A 19,337-nucleotide genomic window follows, 5' to 3' on the forward strand; every position below is an offset into this window, starting at 1 on the left:
ACGACGGAAGGGTTCGCTAATCACGGGCACTAGCTTCATCGGAGCCTTCCTTAAATCCCCTGGCTTTCCGACACGCTGACAGGTGTCGCAGGACTTTACAAACTGCTCGACATCCCTGAAGCAGCCAGGCCAATAAAACTCCTGTAGAAGCCTAGCTTTAGTTTTCTTCACTCCAAGGTGGCAAGACCAACCCCCACCATGGCACAATTTAAGGATGCCTGCGCGGTATTTCTGCGGCACCACGAGCCGATCAAACTGGACCCCCTTTGAGTCCTTGTACTCGGCGTCGCATCTGTTCCTGCCGCGAGCCTCTCCGCTCGTCTCAGAAGCATCGCCTCCTGTTTTTGCCCCTGCCTGACCCGTCGTGGGAGAGCCTTCGTTCTTCCTACGATTTACTTCAGCTGCAATCTCGCGAGCCTTCGCACGAGTGAGCGCCTGGACGGTTCGATCGCCGAAACTACGACCCTCTTCTTGGAGCATCTGCTCCGACCGACTTGAAAAGAGGTACGGAATTTTTTCCGGCAGATTCGGTGATACCGCTGCCTCCGTTTCAAGAACGCCAAACGGGCCCTCTATTCTAACTCGTGCGATCGGCAAGCACGCGCTATTCTCTTCGGCCACCTGCCTAATCCCTGCACATTCCCCAGTAAAATCAGCTGCGTTCACGTACGTGGGGTGGATTACGTCCATGGTGGCCGCGGAGTCCCTCAGAACCCGGCACGGTTTTCCATTAACCTGCATGTCTTTCAGGTATGGCTCTAGCAGGCGCATGTTCTCATCGCCCGCCTTCACCAAGGAGAGAACGATTTCCTGCTTCCTGCAAGCGCGGGCGAAGTGACCGGGCTCGTGACAACGGAAACACACTGGTTTTTTTTTTGGCTTCAAAAGCCTTATCCCTCTCTTTTTCGGTCGCCTCCTCTGTGGGGTTGCTTGATTTTGCTTTGTGGCCCTCGTTCCGCTCCCAGTTGCGGCTTGCTGCCCCTCCTGTCTGGATCCGTGGAATTTTTTTTTCTACTTTGGGGCTTACGGTGGCACGCGCATCCTCTGCTACGCGCTTGGCATGGAACTCTTCGGCCAGCTCTGCTGCACTTTCTAGGGTTTTATTTCCCGGCCTGTCCTGCACCCACACGCGCATTTCTTTCCTCAAAGAGCCAAAAAACTGCTCCAGGCAGATCACCTCTATTACTTTATCGGGCATTGGTAGAACGGTCCTACCTGTTCTGTGTACGTGGCAATGTCTGTTCATCGAGAAATATGACACTAAGTGTTTACAACAGCCGCCGCGGTGGCTGAGTGGTTATGGCACTCGGCTGCCGGCCCGAAAGACGCGGGTTCGATCCCGGCCGCGGCGGTCGAATTTCGATGGAGGCGAAATTCTAGAGGCCCGTGTACTGTGCGATGTCAGTGCACGTTAAAGAACCCCAGGTGGTCGAAATTTCCGGAACCCTTCACTACGGCGTTTCTCATAGCCTGAGTTGCTTTGGGACGTTAAACCCCTATAAACCAAACCAAACGAAGTGTTTACATGTTGAGTGTGTTTCTGCCAGCACAGTTTCTGCGCTTCTCTGGCTTCTTGGAGAGTGGTATCGCAAATTTGTGCAGACGAAGGATTTTCTCACATTCAACCATACTTTATCTATTGGTCAGCCCTGCAAAATTCCCACTGGTTCTTCTCATGCGTTTTTGAGTGCAATCTGCATTGGAGTGTTATGTAGCCATTTGCTGTTCATTAGAGTTTACACTGACCACGTAGCTCAAAGAAGTGTTCCAAAAAGCCTTGCACCCTGTCGCACAAAAGTGTACTTATGGTGTGGAATGGTAAGCGCTCTGTATGTGTGCAAGCCTATAAAGCAGAGAGAAGGCTTCGAAGAGGAAACTCAAGACGCACTTTACACATGACTGAACAACAAACAAAACAGCGCACTACACATACACCAATATAAGGCTACAGAAAACACCGCAGTCCTATCACACTATTGGTCCTCACACGTAAACCACAAAGTCGCACTTATAGTCTTGCTACCAAAGGCGGGTGACTCGTGCGCTATCTCGGACGCGGAGTAGGGACAAAAACCCAGGCGGTACCTTGTTTCAAGAGACGCCGCTCTTCCACGAGAGGAGTGTTGAGGAGGATCAGGTGAAAAGAGACGGTACTGCCACGTCGATTTAGCTGGATGTCGGTGTTGGGGCATCCTCGTACTGGTGACGAGGTCTGGGAGCTAGAAACTACCGCTGGCAGAGTCGTCGATCCGGAGGCGTTGACACAGGGCCCACGTTCCAAAGACAGGGTCAGCGTCATGATCCACAGGACCGGGGTATCAACCGGTGGGGACCACGCCTGGTCAGTAGGCCTCGCGATTAAACACCTCCTGCAGCAGCTGACGGCCGTGCACCAACGTCCGCACCTAGAATATTCCTCCTCCTGACCACGTCTTCTTCTTCTCCTCAAGTAACGTCGCCATACCTTCTTCTTCTTCTTCTTCTTTACCCCAGGTATATGGCACATACCCACGCGGGGGGATTGGCCAAGGTGTAGTTGAATAAACAATGTTTGCGTGGAAGATGATGACAAAAATGTAGCACCAATCGTGAATTTTTAAAAATCAGTGAATAAAAACAAGAGAACAATATTGACAGTTAAATAACAGACAGCATTTTATACCTCCTTTTATACGTCCACTTCATTTTCTTCTACTTCCGCCTTGTTTTCAGTGTTGTCGTAGTCTTCTCCATTTCTTGCAAAAATACCACTGCACTCTCTTTTCTTCCCTCTTATCTTTCTTTCAGGTGCCATGTGCCAATTAACGTGCCTGTCCTTAGGTCCAGTTTTTTACTCATCCCTCTTTTCTTTCGCTCATGACACACCCTTACATCTGTGGATTTTAGAACCATTAGCAATTCAAACAGTCCAGTAAGGTTTTTTGCTGTTGACTTTTGTTGTGCTCCCTTCTATCCTTTTTTAAGCTAACTTGTGAGAAATGTGACTAGTTAGCATGAAGCACAACCGATGAGAGCATGGCGTAGTCTCCTTGTCATTCTCATAATTTAATATATTTGCATATTAGTAGAGGCTCATTTCAGCTCAGAGATGAATTCCCTTTTAAGTGCCTGACGTTTCCAGTGCCCTTGCAGTCATGCTCCAATTATCGTTGTAATGATGCTATGGCAATGACTGTGCTTGTCTTCCCCTGCCCACATTGTGACATGTTCTCAATGTAGTCATTTCCAAATCACATGGTGCCTGTCGATGCGAGCGCAGAACGGTCCTGGGCGCTGCCCATGCTTACTGCTGATGCTGTTTGCAAGACTCCTGGGGCCGTATTACTGAACTGTCAAATATCAAAGATTTCAAAAACTTGCAAAAATGGATGGTTAGCCTCCCTCCTATTGGTCGGTCGTGGCCGGCGGCCATATTACTTTTTTGCGTCATGGGTGGCTTCAGATTACGTCACGGATGTGGTAGAAGTGATGGCGTTGCACACCTAATTATGCAGGCACAAATTGACATTTTTTTGTGATCACCTCGAGGCAGTCGATTTTACTGTTGCGTTTGTGACAGAAAATAGCGGCGGTGTACGCGGCGATATGACTGAGGCGGCTCCGCCGGCGCGAGCAGCGGCGAAGGAGGGCGCACGAAGGCGCGTTTGATTCGCCGGACGAGCTGTTTCGGCGCCTTTTTTTGACTGGAGAAGCAGACTGTGGAGTGGCTATGCGACGAAGTCGCCGATGGACTGGGAGGTGTGGATGCGAGCGTGCTGTCGGTGCGGCGGCAGGTGCTATGGGCACTGCGGTTATTTGCCATGGGCGGCTTTCAGGCTGCCGTTGATAACGAGGCGCACGTCAGCATCACAAAACTGATGGTAAGCAAATGCGTGCGGAAGGTGCTAGAGGCAATCTGCTAACTTAGCGCGCATAAAGGGTGGTTCCCCGCGGTCACGTCTGTGCAACAGCTACATATAAACAAAACACGCTTATGCTGGTAAAGCACTTTATTTTTCCTAGAAAATCACACTTCGTGGTCGTCTTCTATTTCCCAAGGGAAAAGAAACAGACAACCACACATCACATACAGCAACACTTCGCCCTTTGGCGTTTTGTCATCGATCGTGAGCGCCGAACAAGACAGAAGAATAAGTTGTCTTCGTCGATTTCTTACCAAGCGCTCCCTGCTAGTTTGCTCGGCAGGCACGTAGCCTTAATTGCCTTCGTTTAATTTTTTCTGCGCACTAATTAGGTCAACCGCACTGTAGCTTGATTTCAGACGACACGACAAAAACAAAACAGCGTGGAATCGGCTGCTTTCGTGCCATGGAAGGACTCCATGTTTCGTGCAACTCTTCAAGCCCACCACTACTACCACTGGAAGCACTCTTGCACAAGTCTTACTTAAAATTAGGTTCAGTGCAGCTTAACGCACTGAACGAATTTCAAATTATTTTTTTATGCAATAGCTTGCAACTTTCATTGTAAACGCTTTCACACTTCTCCATGTTGGGCGAAACTGTTTGTGACCGTTTGACAGCATACATTGATTTGTGTGGTGATGTGTTTATTTATATTTTGTCTGTACTGGCACATGTTGGGAGTGTATAGCTGTGCCCCCAGTTCTAGGTTGTATGTGTGCCTTTGTAAAAGTTATAAATTTTTAATTCAGAACCATATGTTTTATTCATTCCTGCTACATTGAATTCCATTCGTACAATTCGTCACGCAGCACCTGCCAGGTGCAATAAATGAAATATAATGGTGCGCAACACAAAAATGGCGCAAATGAAAAAAGTAGTTCCATAAACAATTTTTAATGTGCTGAGCCGTGTAATGTCTTCAGGACTACTTTTTTCACTCACCACTTCCCAGGGTGGCTCTGTCTAGGCATTCATGAGGGGCCTCTTTTTTCCCGCTGAGCACCATTACCATAATTTGAATTTTCCTCATAAGGAAAGGCGCCTCGATTTATCAGGCTAAAGGTTTTGAAGTGCCTGCTGTTCACTGCACCAGTGGTTTCATTTTAGTGCAGTGTGGCGTTAGTTGCAGGAAAATGAAACGGCCTACTAAAAGTTGTGTAAATGCGCACTTACACTCATTTATTGCGCGTCGTGAAATGTGGCAGTGAATGTCAGGTTAATATACAGGAATGGGAATGTAGGTGTTTTCCAACACAACTGGTGAAGGGAAAGGTTGAAGTGGGGATGGCCTTGCAGGTATACATGCATCTTCCACGGCCAGGTGGGAAGGAAGAGAAAGCAGGAATAGGAAAAGGTAATGAGAAGGGGGAAGAATTTCAAGGCAAGGTGCTATGCACTATTAAACGCCTGAGGAGATCAAAACCAGTTATTTAGAAGGAGGGCAATCAGTACTGCATGCTTAAATCAGTGCCTGCACAATACAATGAAATCCCTTCACTGCGTAACATAGCTGTAGTGCCGAGAAGCTGCCAATATTGATGACGGCATCACAGAGTATAATGAAGGCCCTTGATTTGTTTTTATGCACATATATCACTCATGCAAAGTGAAGTAAACTGTCCATTTGCATAAAAGTGTAAGCACGACACAGGTATGCCGCGCGTACGGCTGGAGCAATTTTAAGCGTTACATTCGTTGCCCAGGTTTCAAACTACGGACCTAGATTTCGTTCAGCTTATATTACACCGCCTCGAAGGACTACGCTTGGCGATGTGGCAACAAGCAATGAACCATTTAAGGCGCATTTATAGTCCGACGTGTTCAGTCTCGCTACGCCGGTTTCGCTGCGCTGGCCGAAGCGCCACCCCCTATGCGACCAGACGCCGCGCGCCGAGCATGCGCAGAACGACCGCCGCCTCGCGCGCCGACCGTCTACACGCCGGCAGTTTGAATTCCGTTCGCGCCTTTTTCTGCGTCGCCTCATCCGTTTCGTTCCATCCACGGCATTGCGGCTACTAATGAAACATGGCTAGGGTGTTATCCGCGCGACAGAAACTTGCTCTCGTGTTGCTAGTGCACCGCTAGCGGCGAAAGCGCAGGCGCTCGATGTATGTGCGAAAGATCGCTCTCTCCACGGGAACAACTTACCCGTGGAGAGACCGGTGCTTCGCCTTGTGTTGCCAAGCGTTCTCATTGCCCTGGTGGTCTCTGAAATCCAGCCTTTTGGTGTCGTATACACAAGGGTGCTGTTTTATGGCTTCGATAAACCGTTCCACAACGATGTCCGGCACAATTTCAATATTTGGGCAGCTCGCGCCACTCACGCCGCTCGCACTGGCATCCGCCATTTTTCTCCGCGCGATGCATTGTGTGTCGACGCGGTCGGCGGCGCCGGCGCGCAATTGGAGCAGGAGCCAAAGCTGCGCCGGGCCCGTCGGGGCACGCTGGCAGCCGCCGGTTACGCTGGCCGCGGCAGTGCGTTGAACTATAGACGGAGCCTTTTCACCAAAGCAGCGCGCGCGCGCTTGCGTTACGTCGTACTATATTCGCGCCTTCACTACGAAAACAAAGTTTTGAAGACGCACGGACATTAAACCATCAGTTGCGTGCTTTCTTAGTTGTAACAGTGCTTAGCGCACAAGTAGATATGGATGACCACTTTCGTCCATGCCGACTAAATATTTTGTAATTGTAATTGGTTTTGTAAGCCCACGTAACGTGTACGTAATTGCACTAGTCCGCTTTGCTATTCGGATGCTAGACAGCGAGACCAAAATAAGAAGAAATTCATTGGAATTATTTACTAGACGTATTCATATTCTACATGGCAGTTTATATTCACTTATGTCTTGTGCTTATACAGAACGTACAGCCGAATGTGTCTGTACTGCTTTGATGATTGCGCACCTTAGGCCGATCTTTGGTAATGTATACATGGTATTGTCGAGCATTTTTCGCTCTCTCAACACCGCCATTTAGCCTCAGAGCACTTCCTTTTGAATAATTTGGAAGGGCGCATTTTGCGAGCAAGGGAAAAAGAGAAGCTTCGAAACATGGCGTCTCACCTGCACCGTTGCCGTATCAAACTCTGCGCGTTTCGCTTGCCACGCTAGCTTATCAAAACCACTGCGACACGAATCATCTGCGTCAGCACTTTTTCAAACGGCACCCGTCGTCTGCACTGGTCCAAACATAGCGCTATCGTTTTCAAACGCCGCGCCATTTATACCATAAGCGCTGTTGTGCTAGTGTCATCATCAGCAGCCAAATTTGCTTGCCAACCACTGTGTTGCAAACTTACAAACGTAAAAACCATTGTGAAATCTTGACAACTTGGCGTGTGTACGTTATTCAGTGTTAGCAAAGCTAAAATGCGAGCATTTAAAAGTGCTGGCATGCATTTCGACATGTTTTTTTTTGTTTTGCTTTCAAATATGCTTGCTATGGCAGTACTGGCGTTGACCGCTAGGGGACCATAAAGCGTTAGACAAGATGGCCGCCTCCATGCTGCTTGTGTTACATTTCAAAACATCGCGAATAGTTCCCAAGACGTAAGCTTACGAAGGGTAGGTGAACGTTTCAGGTATGTCAAGTGATTCAGTGCGTACGATTGTTGGAAATATGGCGCAGAAGTTTCGTAGCTGGCCTTACATGGCAGGCAAGTGCGTGAGCAACGAGTGCTAGAGTGGAGTAAAGCTTTGCTTTTACTTGAACATTAAGTACCAGCAGGCTGTTTTTTTGAATGGTGGAGGATGAGCTCTACACGAAATACAAACCTTTGACGGCACTGATGCTCATTAATTTTAAACGTCAGGTCCGGTGAGTTGCACCGAGTATTGTATGTTTTATTTCTGTGTGAATTAAACTGCAGTGAGCCTTTCGTCTTGCCTCTCGCGTCTGCATGCTACTTTGCACTGAAAGTTGTGTCAGTTAAAGAACTGTGCAGCGAGTCTTTCGCCTTGCCTGTCACGCGTCCCGGTTATTTTGCTGTGGAAGTTGTGTGGGTGTGAATTCCTGGCGCTCAGTTGGGCTTCAATCTGTAATAGTGCCACAGCGAAAATGTAGGATCGTTCACCAGTACGCAACGTGAACGATCACGCCAGGATATCGCGGAGAGTTCGGAATATTGGTAGACCTGCTAGTTTTTCGCTTTCAAGCGAAGGCATTTTTTGTTTTATTTATTTTCAATATTGCACAGAGCATGGTCTTCGACGGCCAAGTCAAAGGCAGCTGGCCTGAGCCTAACAAGGCCACACTACCGATGTAATTCTCGGCAGAAAATAAAAGAGAAAAGCGCTACGAACCAAAGTACATAGCTAGATATTACCTTGTGCCTATGATGTCTGTGTCCACTTACCACAGCACCTTTCGGTTGCAGACATTCCTCTGGCATCATGGGCTCAGTTAACATGGTTTTGCAAAGGCAATAATGGGCTGTTTTGTGCTACTGTTTGTGAGGCGCCAATATTTAAGTGTGCCAAGAACTTCTACTGTCATATCGACTGCACAATGAAGTTTTCACTCTTTCACGCATTACTATGCATGGCTATACGTGGGGATCACATGTTTTGTCATTTGAAAAATGCACAGCAATTACGTGTGTGCTAATACGACCATGGGTGTTTCCGCCACCTTCTAACGCTTAATCTGGGACTGTTTTGTTAGTTAGACTGCAAAGGAATTGGGGCTGATGCTGCTTATACCGCCTCATCATTTAATTCCTCATGCATTTAAGTTCTACGCTGCAGCTGTGCTATAAATTGCTGTGCACCTAGCCAAAGCAATCATTGCCCTTCCGTCGCGAATTCTCAACAGGAGATTCATTTAGTCAAAACACTCACACGCTTCTAATAGGAGTATTATGTGCGGAGGGCGTATACAGAAAGCGAAGGAGAGAAAAAAGCCGCATACATGTAGGACATCACTTTTTTACAGAGAAGCTCTTGAGCGCATGTTCCTGCATTCAACGTCTTAACTGATTGCTCATTCCTCCACTCTTGGCGTGGCAGGTGGTAGCAGAGTGAAACGCCACCTGCCAGGGAGAGAGTGGAGGAATGGGCAACTGGAAGGTGGCTAGCAGTGTAACACGTCACCTGCCAGTGGTGGCAAGTGGCATTTGAAGAGCTGCACTCAAATTTCACATTACCCACTGTCATATTTCAAACTTCTGAAGCTTCACCATAAATGGGTTACACAAAAGGCAAGCATGTAGGAAAGAAGTTACAGAACTGCACGTGGTGCAGAAAATCATATGTAATACAATATAAGGCTTTGGAGAATAGTACACAACACATTATATTTCTGCTGTTTAAATGAACATTTAAAACATGACTAACAAAGTACAAGACAGCACAAAATAAACCAGGAAAAGCATAACAGCTCTTGGTGATTTAAGACTGCAGGGTCATTAATGGAAGCGGTGTGATCAGAAATATCATTCCAGCAGCTTATGGTTTGCAGGAGGGCTGTCAAATTAGCAGCAGTGGTGCGACCGAATAAGTGCCTAAAGCTGCTGTCTTTATAAAGACAACGGGATGCACAATGTGGTTCTGCTAGGGGAAGGTTAGTAGGATGCCTGATTTGGACAAAGCAAAGCAATCTTCGTACGTAACTCTAGTGTTGTAATTAACTTTAGTGAGTGATAGCGGTAACTTAACATTAGTAACGCTTGATTACTGGTCATATTTTATGGTTAGAAAATGTGCTGTGCAGGTGTGAATTCACTTGAACAATTGTATTAAATAGGCTTGGTGTGGTGACCACATGGGGAACGTGAATTCAAGTTGGGCAAGAACAAGTCTGATATGCAAGTTTTCAAGTGGTTAACAGGGCATCTCAAAGATTACGTTTTAGATAGCTGAGAGTACGGCGATTTTAATTATGCCATGCTTGAAGGTATTTATATGGAGGCACGTATGCACAAGGGTTAAAATTTAATTTTTTTTTGCTTGCCACGTTGGCCAGGTTTGGAACTGCCGACTATATTCTGGACTTACAAAGACGAACCTTTCCTGAACGCGCATCTGTTTCTTCAGGCAAACTGCAGCCCACATTTTGGTTTGACCAAGAGTCTCAAACTCGTTTTGCCATGCAAGCCAGACTGTAGTTGTACCACTCTGGTATGTGATTTTGTGCAGGGAACTAGGATCAAGGGAAGGGGGTGTTGCATTTTTGTAACAAAGCGTATCTTCCTCTGTAATGGCAGATGTCCCTGGTGTTGAAGCTGTGCGGTGCAAGCTCCATCTGCAAGAATGTCTCTTACATGTGGATACCATCTACACACTTTAGAATTTTGGAGGAACCTATCTTGGCTCTGTATTATATGCTCAAGCACATGTCTGGAAGTAAAATTATCATGGCTGGTGACCTGAACCTTGCTGGTATAAACTGGAACACACTGAATACCGCAAATATAAGAATATAAGATTTTATGTTCACCTTTAGCCTCAAATAGCATAATGAGTTAATTGTCATATATACAGGTGATTCTCTAATTTACAGTCATAGATCGCCAGGAGTCCTCGTACCCTTTCTGGCGCGGTGGTGCAGCGGTTAAGCGATGCGCCACTGCCCTGTGATGGCAGGTGCTCCCAGCAGTGGGCCTTCTGCGGCCCCGGTTGCTCTTCCCGAGCGACCAATCATTCATTTAACTGGCCCATGCCATGGTAGGCACTTGGCTCTTTTCCAGTGGGCAGGCTGTGAGGACGGTGCAAGGTTACATGACCTAAGTGGCCCATCTGCCTCCTAGGTTGCTCTGTGCGGACCACCTGCCAGAGCCATGCCAGTGTTTTTTTTTTTGCTCACAACGCTGACACCAGATGTTCTGGATAACGGGGCCATTAACGCTATCACGTTAATATAAAGACAGATAGCAGTAGACTGTCATGTTCATTTGAGTGCATTGTTTGCACAAAAGGCACAGAAAAATGGAAGGGTCACAACTATAGCTGGAGGTAACATTTCAGACTGGCTTCAAATTTATCATGATCAATGGCACATGCAATGGTACCAGGCAGTTGATTCCATTAACGAATGGGGTGGAAAAAAGGTGAATGAAAAAAGCAAATTGAGGAAAGGTATGTGCATCTCTCAGTTGGTGATCAATGCAGGTAAAAACACGACAGGTTGGTGTGATATGGCACAAAGTGAAGTAAGAGTGACTATGGTATTATTTGTGAAAAAGGAGGGAATGGAAAATATTTGCTGTCCTTTGAGCAGAGGTAAGTTCAGATATTTGTTTCATTTTTTTGATACTCAGTAATTCTTAGATATAAATTGGGCAGGCTCATTCTCCAAACTCCGATTTTGTTAGTATATGTGCATCTGTTAGAAATCAAGGAGGTATATTCCATTTCGAGCACACTAATTAATTCTATGTTAAAAGCATTGTGTCTGTGTTTCATAAACCAAGGTTGCATTGAAGGAATTCAGATGCTTTCGATGCCTTGTTGAAGAGGTCATGGTACCATTCTTCAGACTCAAATTGTTTATTGCATGTAGTTTGTTAAGTATATCTGAACAAGTAGGCGAGATATAGGCTGATTTGGTGCGACAAGTAATTTGTATTTAAGTTATCCTGAACCGTGTGAAAGTCAGGCAACACTGGTGCACCCTCGATCTGTGACGCCATAAACCAATGGTCACGTGCTTGCCTGGAACTGAACTGCGCATAGTGAGGATAGGGCAGTGGGTTGTTTATTGTTCATGCTAGGGGTGAAGAAAGGGTGTTGGCAAGAGAATGAGGAGCCCACACCCCACAATAGGGGGACAAAAGACAAAGGCAACAAAGGCCTGTGTCCTGTTTCATGTCTGATCTTGGAGACTTCACCGCAGTGTGCCACGGCGGGACTTGAATAGGTGCATGTTGTGCTCCACACTGACTGTGCGCGGCAGTTTTGGAGATGATGACAGTGCTAACGATTTATGACGTCACTCAGGCTGCATCTATATGGCCGTCACTCCCATCGGGAGGGGATTAGAACCGATAACTTCTAATTGCAATTTCTAGCTTTCCAGCTGAAATGTGCACATAGGGCCGTACGCCTTTTTTATGTATAGTTAATAATGCCGTGGCCAGTGGCAGTAACATAAAATCATGATTTGTGGGGAGAACATGTCATGTCCCCTTTAATAATCGCGTCTATGTGATTGTTCCAAGAAAGGTCGGATGTTATGTGAAGCCCGAAATACTTGATGGTGGGTACTGATTCTATGGCAACATTGTTCAGAGTGTAATGGCATGGTACGATGCTATATTGTGAAATTGAAGGGTGTAAAAATCGGAGGCAAGCATAGCTTTTCAGAACCTGTATGAAGCCTCGAGATATCGAACATGAAAATAGCTTCAGAGAACTCAAGTTGGGTTTTCTCACGTTGCATATCGAAAATGGGCGGTTTTAGAACATAGGTGATGTAAGCAACGCCCTTTTATGAACATGTAATGTGGGAAAGGCAATTTTTACGAGCTGCCAAATGCATATTTTCTGTGGTCCATATCTCGAATTACGATTCTGTTTCAGAAGTTTTTTAAACTGGGTTTACCTCTTATGTTGAAGGCCTTCAATTTGTCAGTATAATCTTGTGCCCTGAACAAAAAAAAATTTAGAGGTTCCATTTATATCGGTTAATTACTCATTATTTCGTTGTGTTCTGTTATGTACATGATGTCTGCCTTGCTGCATAATCAACCTGCATAGACGTACCTTTCGCTGCTTTTCAAATAAAAATCTGTATTGAATAATTTGAAACAACAAGTTTGTGTGTATGCATATATAAGCGCATGTGTGTAGAAAGATTCTACAAAAATGCCTGGTGCAGTCATTTCATCCTTTTGCATGATGAGGTCCTCCTGCTTCTTCTGTCACCATTTAGACCTCAAAATCAAAATAAGGTGGCTGCTAGCTCACTGCGACAACATGGCAGAGTTTCTCTTCTGTGTGTTGCAACAAAAAGAGAGTTCAAATAAAGGTCAAAGAATAACTGCAGAACTGCTTGCTGGTCAGCAGAATGACAGCATAATAGTATGACTGCAATAAAAACACCTGGGCATATGTGCTCTTTTCACACCTGTAAAGCAGACTTGCAGTGTGCAGAAGCATTTTTTTGAAGTGATCATGTGGTTGTGAGGCACGATATCCCACCCAGTGGTAACGGGAGCAACTTTATGAAAACAGGCAAGAACAGAAAACTTGATGCTGTTGGTCCTGCGGGACAACATGTTTGCTGTCTACATGAATTATGCTGCTATCTTCTCCGTCCTATTGTGGACATCCAAACCCGGATCTGTACAAATAAATAATACAACAAAAATATGTGATCATGCCCTCCTTTATTTGATACTGCCAAAACAGGTCCCTGACAGGGAGGTCCTGGCAAGGCAGTCATGTTCAAGCACTCTGCAATGAAAAACAACAGACTATAATGTAATCAGCACAAATAACTGTGCACAATAACATCACAATTGGGTTAAAATGAAACAGTATAAGCAGAAATGTATAATATATACACAGAAAGGGAAAAAACATAAAGCAGTAATATCATATAGCGGCTACAAAACACCACGCAAGAAGTATACAAAAAACAGCAACAAAATTACCATATCCAAAAGGAGGAAAGAATAGAAATTTAAAACACGATAAAACAGCCGGAAGAAATTTTGGAATCCTCTGAAACAAGAAGGAAACCATCATGAAAAGGAAAAACAAGGCTGTAAAAGTTTTAATCGGTACCAAGATAATTAAAAGTCACGAACTGGTTTGACTGAGGCATTGGTTCGTGCTAGAGCCGTACCTCACTGGCCTGCAAGGTAGCCTTGAATATGCAACTGGAAGAAAAATGTGCTTAAAAAAAGGACCAAATCTGAGAAAAAAACTTGGAGATGAAGAAAAAAAGTGCTACCAGGCATTCCACATCTGGTTATCAAGCAGTTACCGCAAGCTACAGAATTATCCAGAACTGTTCTGTACTTAGATGAAGCAAAAGAACCGGAGCATAGATATTTAGGGCATTGGCAAAAGTAGTGGGAAATTCCATCTACTTGACTTCCACTGGGGCAAGCAGATTTAGGAAAGCCCAGTTTTAGTATTAGGTGTGACGGTCCCTTCAACTGCCCCAGACATGAGAAATGTCTGCGCTTTACAGCATACAGCATTGTAATAAGGGAGTATTTACTCTCTTACAAATCTACTCCACCTTGAGGGATTCTCCTAAACATTTGACCAGCATATAGCATTACACACGTTCACACCATGCAAGTGGCAACAGTACTAGCAGCACCTCTTGCTCGCATGACAACCTGGCCAGTTTGTGGAACTGGGCTGCAGACTACGACCATGGAAGTGGCACAGCAGTGGGGGCATCGCTCACTCACGTTTCACCTGGGCCAGTTTGTGCCACTTGCCTAGACTATGAATACATTCAGACCTTGTTGATATGTTGCCAGTTCATACGCTCAAAATCGCGAACAGCAGAAATCTCGCCTCCTAGAATTACAAACACCTTGTGACACATTTTCCCAGCTTCTAAATTTACAGTTGTGACGAATTCTGGTCGTATAATATGTTTAATGACTAACTGAGGTGTGCAAACATTTAAACGGGCCAAACATAGCGGGACGCAACATGGGAAAACTAGGATGCAGCAGCAGTCACCCACTGCGGTGGCTTCTGTGCAGTGCACAAGTGCAGAGCACCAGAAAAGCGACAAAGGTGCTGAAACATATGAGCAGACCATTTTTGTGGTAAGGCAACAAGAGGAGGCCGAGTTACGCCTCCACAAAAGGCGGCAGTGTGGTGCACGATGTTGGCACATGCTACAAAACCCCCTGGCGGTCTAAACTAATCCGGAGCCCTCCAATACGGCGTCCCTCGCAGCCGAAGTGTCAATTCACGACGTTAAACTGCTTGATTAAATTACTACTCCTACTTGCTTATAAATGTATTGTTCTGCCTACCTTAGATTATGCTGCTATCATTTGGGACTCGTTCACGCAAACTAACAACTAAATTAGAGAAGGTTCAAGAGAGCGCGGCACAATACATACATAACAATTACCAACGTACATCAGTAACACATCTTTTAATCCAAGCTGGCCTCCCAACAGTAACTGAGCGAAATCGTTGCGCACGACTTAAATTTATGTATCAATTAATCAGGAGACACTACAGAACGGAGCTTACCGATTTGCTTGTTTTTTCGTCCGTATATGCGACGCGACAATGACACCAGCTAACTTTAACTCCTTTTCGGGTTCGAAATAACTGCTTTAAATACTCATTCCTTCCACGAACTATTTCCGATTGGAGTAACCTCACTAACAGTGAAGTGCTGCAGCCGTCGCTGACGCTGTGCAGCATATCCCCTAGTTTTCAGTGCATTTGCTATTTCGCTGTTCTGTTGTATATGTTTAAGGGGGGAGCCTGGTCTTGAAAACAAAATTTTATAATGTAGTAATAATTATGAAATCTTCAGGGAACATGAATTTTTGCGCACTGATTGTAAATATGTAATTTAATTTCATGTAAAACAATTTCTTGGGCACTTATATAATTCTTATGCAATTATTCTGCGAAGAGCTTGGAAGAAAATTTGCTGTAGGAGAATCGCTGAAATGTATGCCTTTGGGTCGTCTTGATACTAAGGAATGCAATAAGGGTAAAATAATCATTCTGAATATTATAGAACTTTAGTTATAGGGTATTGAAGCTGCTACCAGAAACGAGAATACACACTTTTCTTCACATTTGATGACTGATGTTATAAACTACCGCATATCATCACAAAACATTCAAATGCACAGCAAGTTTCCGAGACGCGTTATTTCAACTTGTGTGGCTTCCCTACTACGCATACTGCAACCGGCCGCCGCGGTGGCTGAGTGGTTACGGCGCTCAGCTGCTGGCCCGAAAGACACGGGTTCGATCCTGGCCGCGGCGGTCGAATTTCGATGGCTCATTCCCGGTTAAAAGCAGAAAAGCAATGACAAAAATAAAGTGGAACGAGAAACGGCCTGTACCTGCATAGCACCACCAGGCTTAAACCAATTAAAGAAAAAATGAACAGGGCCCATTCGGCGAAATTTTTAATTTAGTAGGAAAAGCCACTGGGAAAAATAAAATTGGGCATGGTAACTGAAACGGTGTCCGAAGGGCTCAACGTACACACAGGAATGAAAAAGTCCTCACAGCCCCCCCCCCCCCCTCCACACCCTCTGCAGCGTCCCGTCAACCTTTACTACGGTGAGTAGCTTTGGGACGTTCAACCGCCATAGACCATAAATGGGCTTAATTCTTGATAAGAAGCGAAAAAAAAGGAGCCCTTTGATGTGCCACAAACACCAGCCAAGCGCACACGTGCTCGTGAGTGGTACGACAGTGTACCGGCGCTGCTGTACCTGGATTTGATGAAGCTAGCTCCTTTCCCAAGCCATGCACCCTAGAAGGCCGAGGACCAGGCCGGGGATGGCTTGTACCCATTAAAGAATAACCGGTGGGTACCCGGCGGCAGTGGGAGTCGAACCCACCACCTCACGAAGCACAGGCGAGTCCTCTACCACAAAGCCACAATTGACGTATCCACCAGAAATGCACAGAATTTGTACTTTGTATCTACTATCAAAAAAAAAGAAGGAATCGACAGGGACACAGAGAACAGAACAGCAATATTTAGTTGCGTCTTAGCGTAGTTCCTTTTCAACTGCAAACAAAAACCAGGTCTACTTCATTTTCATTTTACACGCACATTTTGATGCTGACACGACAGATGGCGCTCCTAGTGGCGCATATAATGTGGACAACTAGTGGCAAAATAATGTGGATAAAGGGCTTCACCCTACAGTGGAAAGCAGCGGGGCTGATTTATCCAAGGCATTGGGGTTTAAGGACAGTGAAGGGAAAATATATTTTAAGCGAGTAGAAATAACCAAGCAAAAGTTATCTGATTGGCGGATAAAATCAAGAGAAGAGTAAAATTTCATAAGTCATGGCTAGGTGGCTTGAGCCACCGCCCGATTTAAGGGGTTCAGCCGTATCCATCCATCCATCCTATAGGGTGCCTTGATGTGCGCGGCTCGGGCATCGAGGCTGAGCAAATCCAGAATATACAAAGCGAAAGATGTTGGCGTTCACTGTGTTCATGAACTTGAGATGGCTTTGGGGAAAGGAAGGGCGCATAACTGGCTCCCTGGATATGCGGACGCCTCATTCGTGCATTGATACATGTGGTTTTGGTGAGAGAGAGATGTGGCCTGAATGCATTAGCGCTGACAGCGTTGCGGCTGACATGCAGTACTGCAGCAATAGCTAGGCCGCAGCGTTCATTTCGTGATCAATCTCTCGCGATCAACCATTAACTGCATGGTTGCAGTTAATGGTTGCAGGTGGGATTAACTGCAGCCGGTTGTGCGCTTTTCAAGGAAAGGCCTTTGCAAAGTTGTCAACGCCAATGAGCTCTGTGAATGCCGTCGGCTCACTTGTTTTGGAGCACGGACTGTTGGGCGAGTTGGTGCATTGCAAACACGTACAAGCGCACAAAAAAAAACGCACGAAGAAAGAAACAGAAACCACGAGCGCTTTGGTGTCTGGTATAAGCGCTCGTGGTATCACTCTCTTTCTTCGTGTGTTTGTGTTTTTTGTGCGCTTGTGCGTGTTTGCACTTTTTTGGTTTTTGAGGAAAGGAAATGGCACAGTAACCATCTCACATACCTCGGTGGACACCCGAACCGCGCCATAAAGGAAAAAAATAAAGGAGGGAGGTAAAGAAGAGAGAACTGAAAATTGAAAGTTGGATTTTGAGGAAAGGCGCGGCGCTGCGCAGTGGCGGAACACCTGTGGCTCAGTGCTTCTAAGGGCTAGGGAGTGGCTAGTGATTACGGAGTGAGAGAGAGCGAGAAATATCCTGGGCGAGGTGCGCGTTGTGACTTCATGTGCCTCCTCGGAGCACAGCCACGGCGAAATTGCAAGTTCGCGGCCAGTAAAGCTTTCGCTTTAAAATTTTGAGGACGCTTAATTTTGAGGGCGCTGGCTTGCAACAACATTTATTCGGCGTACAGGAAATCTCCGTTTGTTCGTGGCGAAACAAAAACAAACAGTCTAGGAAAAGTTGTTTAACGCATGTGGCCGTAACTTCCGTCCTCTTCTGGTAAAAGAGAAACTGAGCATATGCACTGACATAGTCTTCGCCCCCTGCTGCTGTCATATCAGCTTCCATATGTTACTGTATCAGTTGCACTTCGTATTTTTTAGAGCAAAACAGTTGCGAAGTGAGGCATGCACCCACAGGTACTACAAAGCAATCATCCTTCATCATAGTCAGTTTCCACCTTGTTGGCGTACTCTCTCAACTACTTGCAAGCATACTAACTGCTTGCTGCATGAGAAATGATTGCATGCAGTATACCACACGTTGTGTGCTCACTTCACGAACTCTGAGTAACAACTTATGATAATGCATGGCGACACGACTGACTACTTTCACTATCCAGTTGCGCTCATTGCAAAGCCATGAAAAGAACATTGATTATGTTTTGTTTAGATTTCTCTGGAGAAGTCTTGCCCTGACGAAGTGGACGATAGTTTTCAGCAACTATGTATGCGGTTGATATGTGCCAGTTGCACAACTTATATTCACATTTGCATTGAAGAAAAATTGCTGCAGCCATCACGTTTTGTGAACGCAGTTTACTCACAGCTTTTAAAAAAAGGCAGAGCACATTGTTGCTGTCATTCTTTACCTTCACACTCTGCCACACAATCTCCAAAGGTTGGCCAATGTTAAGGTTGGTTTTTCAGCACCTAAAATGCTGGGTAACATACGTAAAATCATGATATCTGTTAACTCAGTGAGTGTTCAGAGGAGTGCAGGGCCTTGTCTCTCACTCACGGCAAGTAGTACGTTCGATACAGTGGCTGGTGTCATAAAACTCTCAGTAGGCCTGCCAGCAAGGTTAAAACGGGCCATGAAGGATGCATGGCTGCGCATTGCAGTATCAGTGGGTGCATATGTCGGTTCGCAGATTCATTCTCAAAAACATGAAGGTAAATAGGAGCAGAAAACTAAAGAAAATCAGAAGATTGCAGCAGGAGGTGGTGACTGTATCAGTATATGCTCGCTATCATGACGCAGAGCTCGCGTAGCTAATGGGTACATGCAGGCATTAAAATATTTATCCTAGCATGTCTGCTTGGTGACCTGCCATGAATATATATATATATATATATATATATTCGGACATTTTATCTTCACTTCACTTTGTTTTCCTCAAAGACCACCTCTGGAGGTATTGCATGAAGGGTGGGGTTAGAGATATTTGAGGAAAAAAATAGAAGTACAAGCATTGCCTTTGAAAATGCATTGTAAAGGCTTCGAGAAGTGAAAATGGCCATGTGGTGGCGGCGACTTCATGGGGAAGGGCATTGCAGTCCACAATAGCTCGGG

Source organism: Amblyomma americanum, chromosome 1 (assembly GCF_052857255.1).
Source record: "Amblyomma americanum isolate KBUSLIRL-KWMA chromosome 1, ASM5285725v1, whole genome shotgun sequence".
In the NCBI taxonomy this organism is placed as follows: domain Eukaryota; kingdom Metazoa; phylum Arthropoda; class Arachnida; order Ixodida; family Ixodidae; genus Amblyomma; species Amblyomma americanum.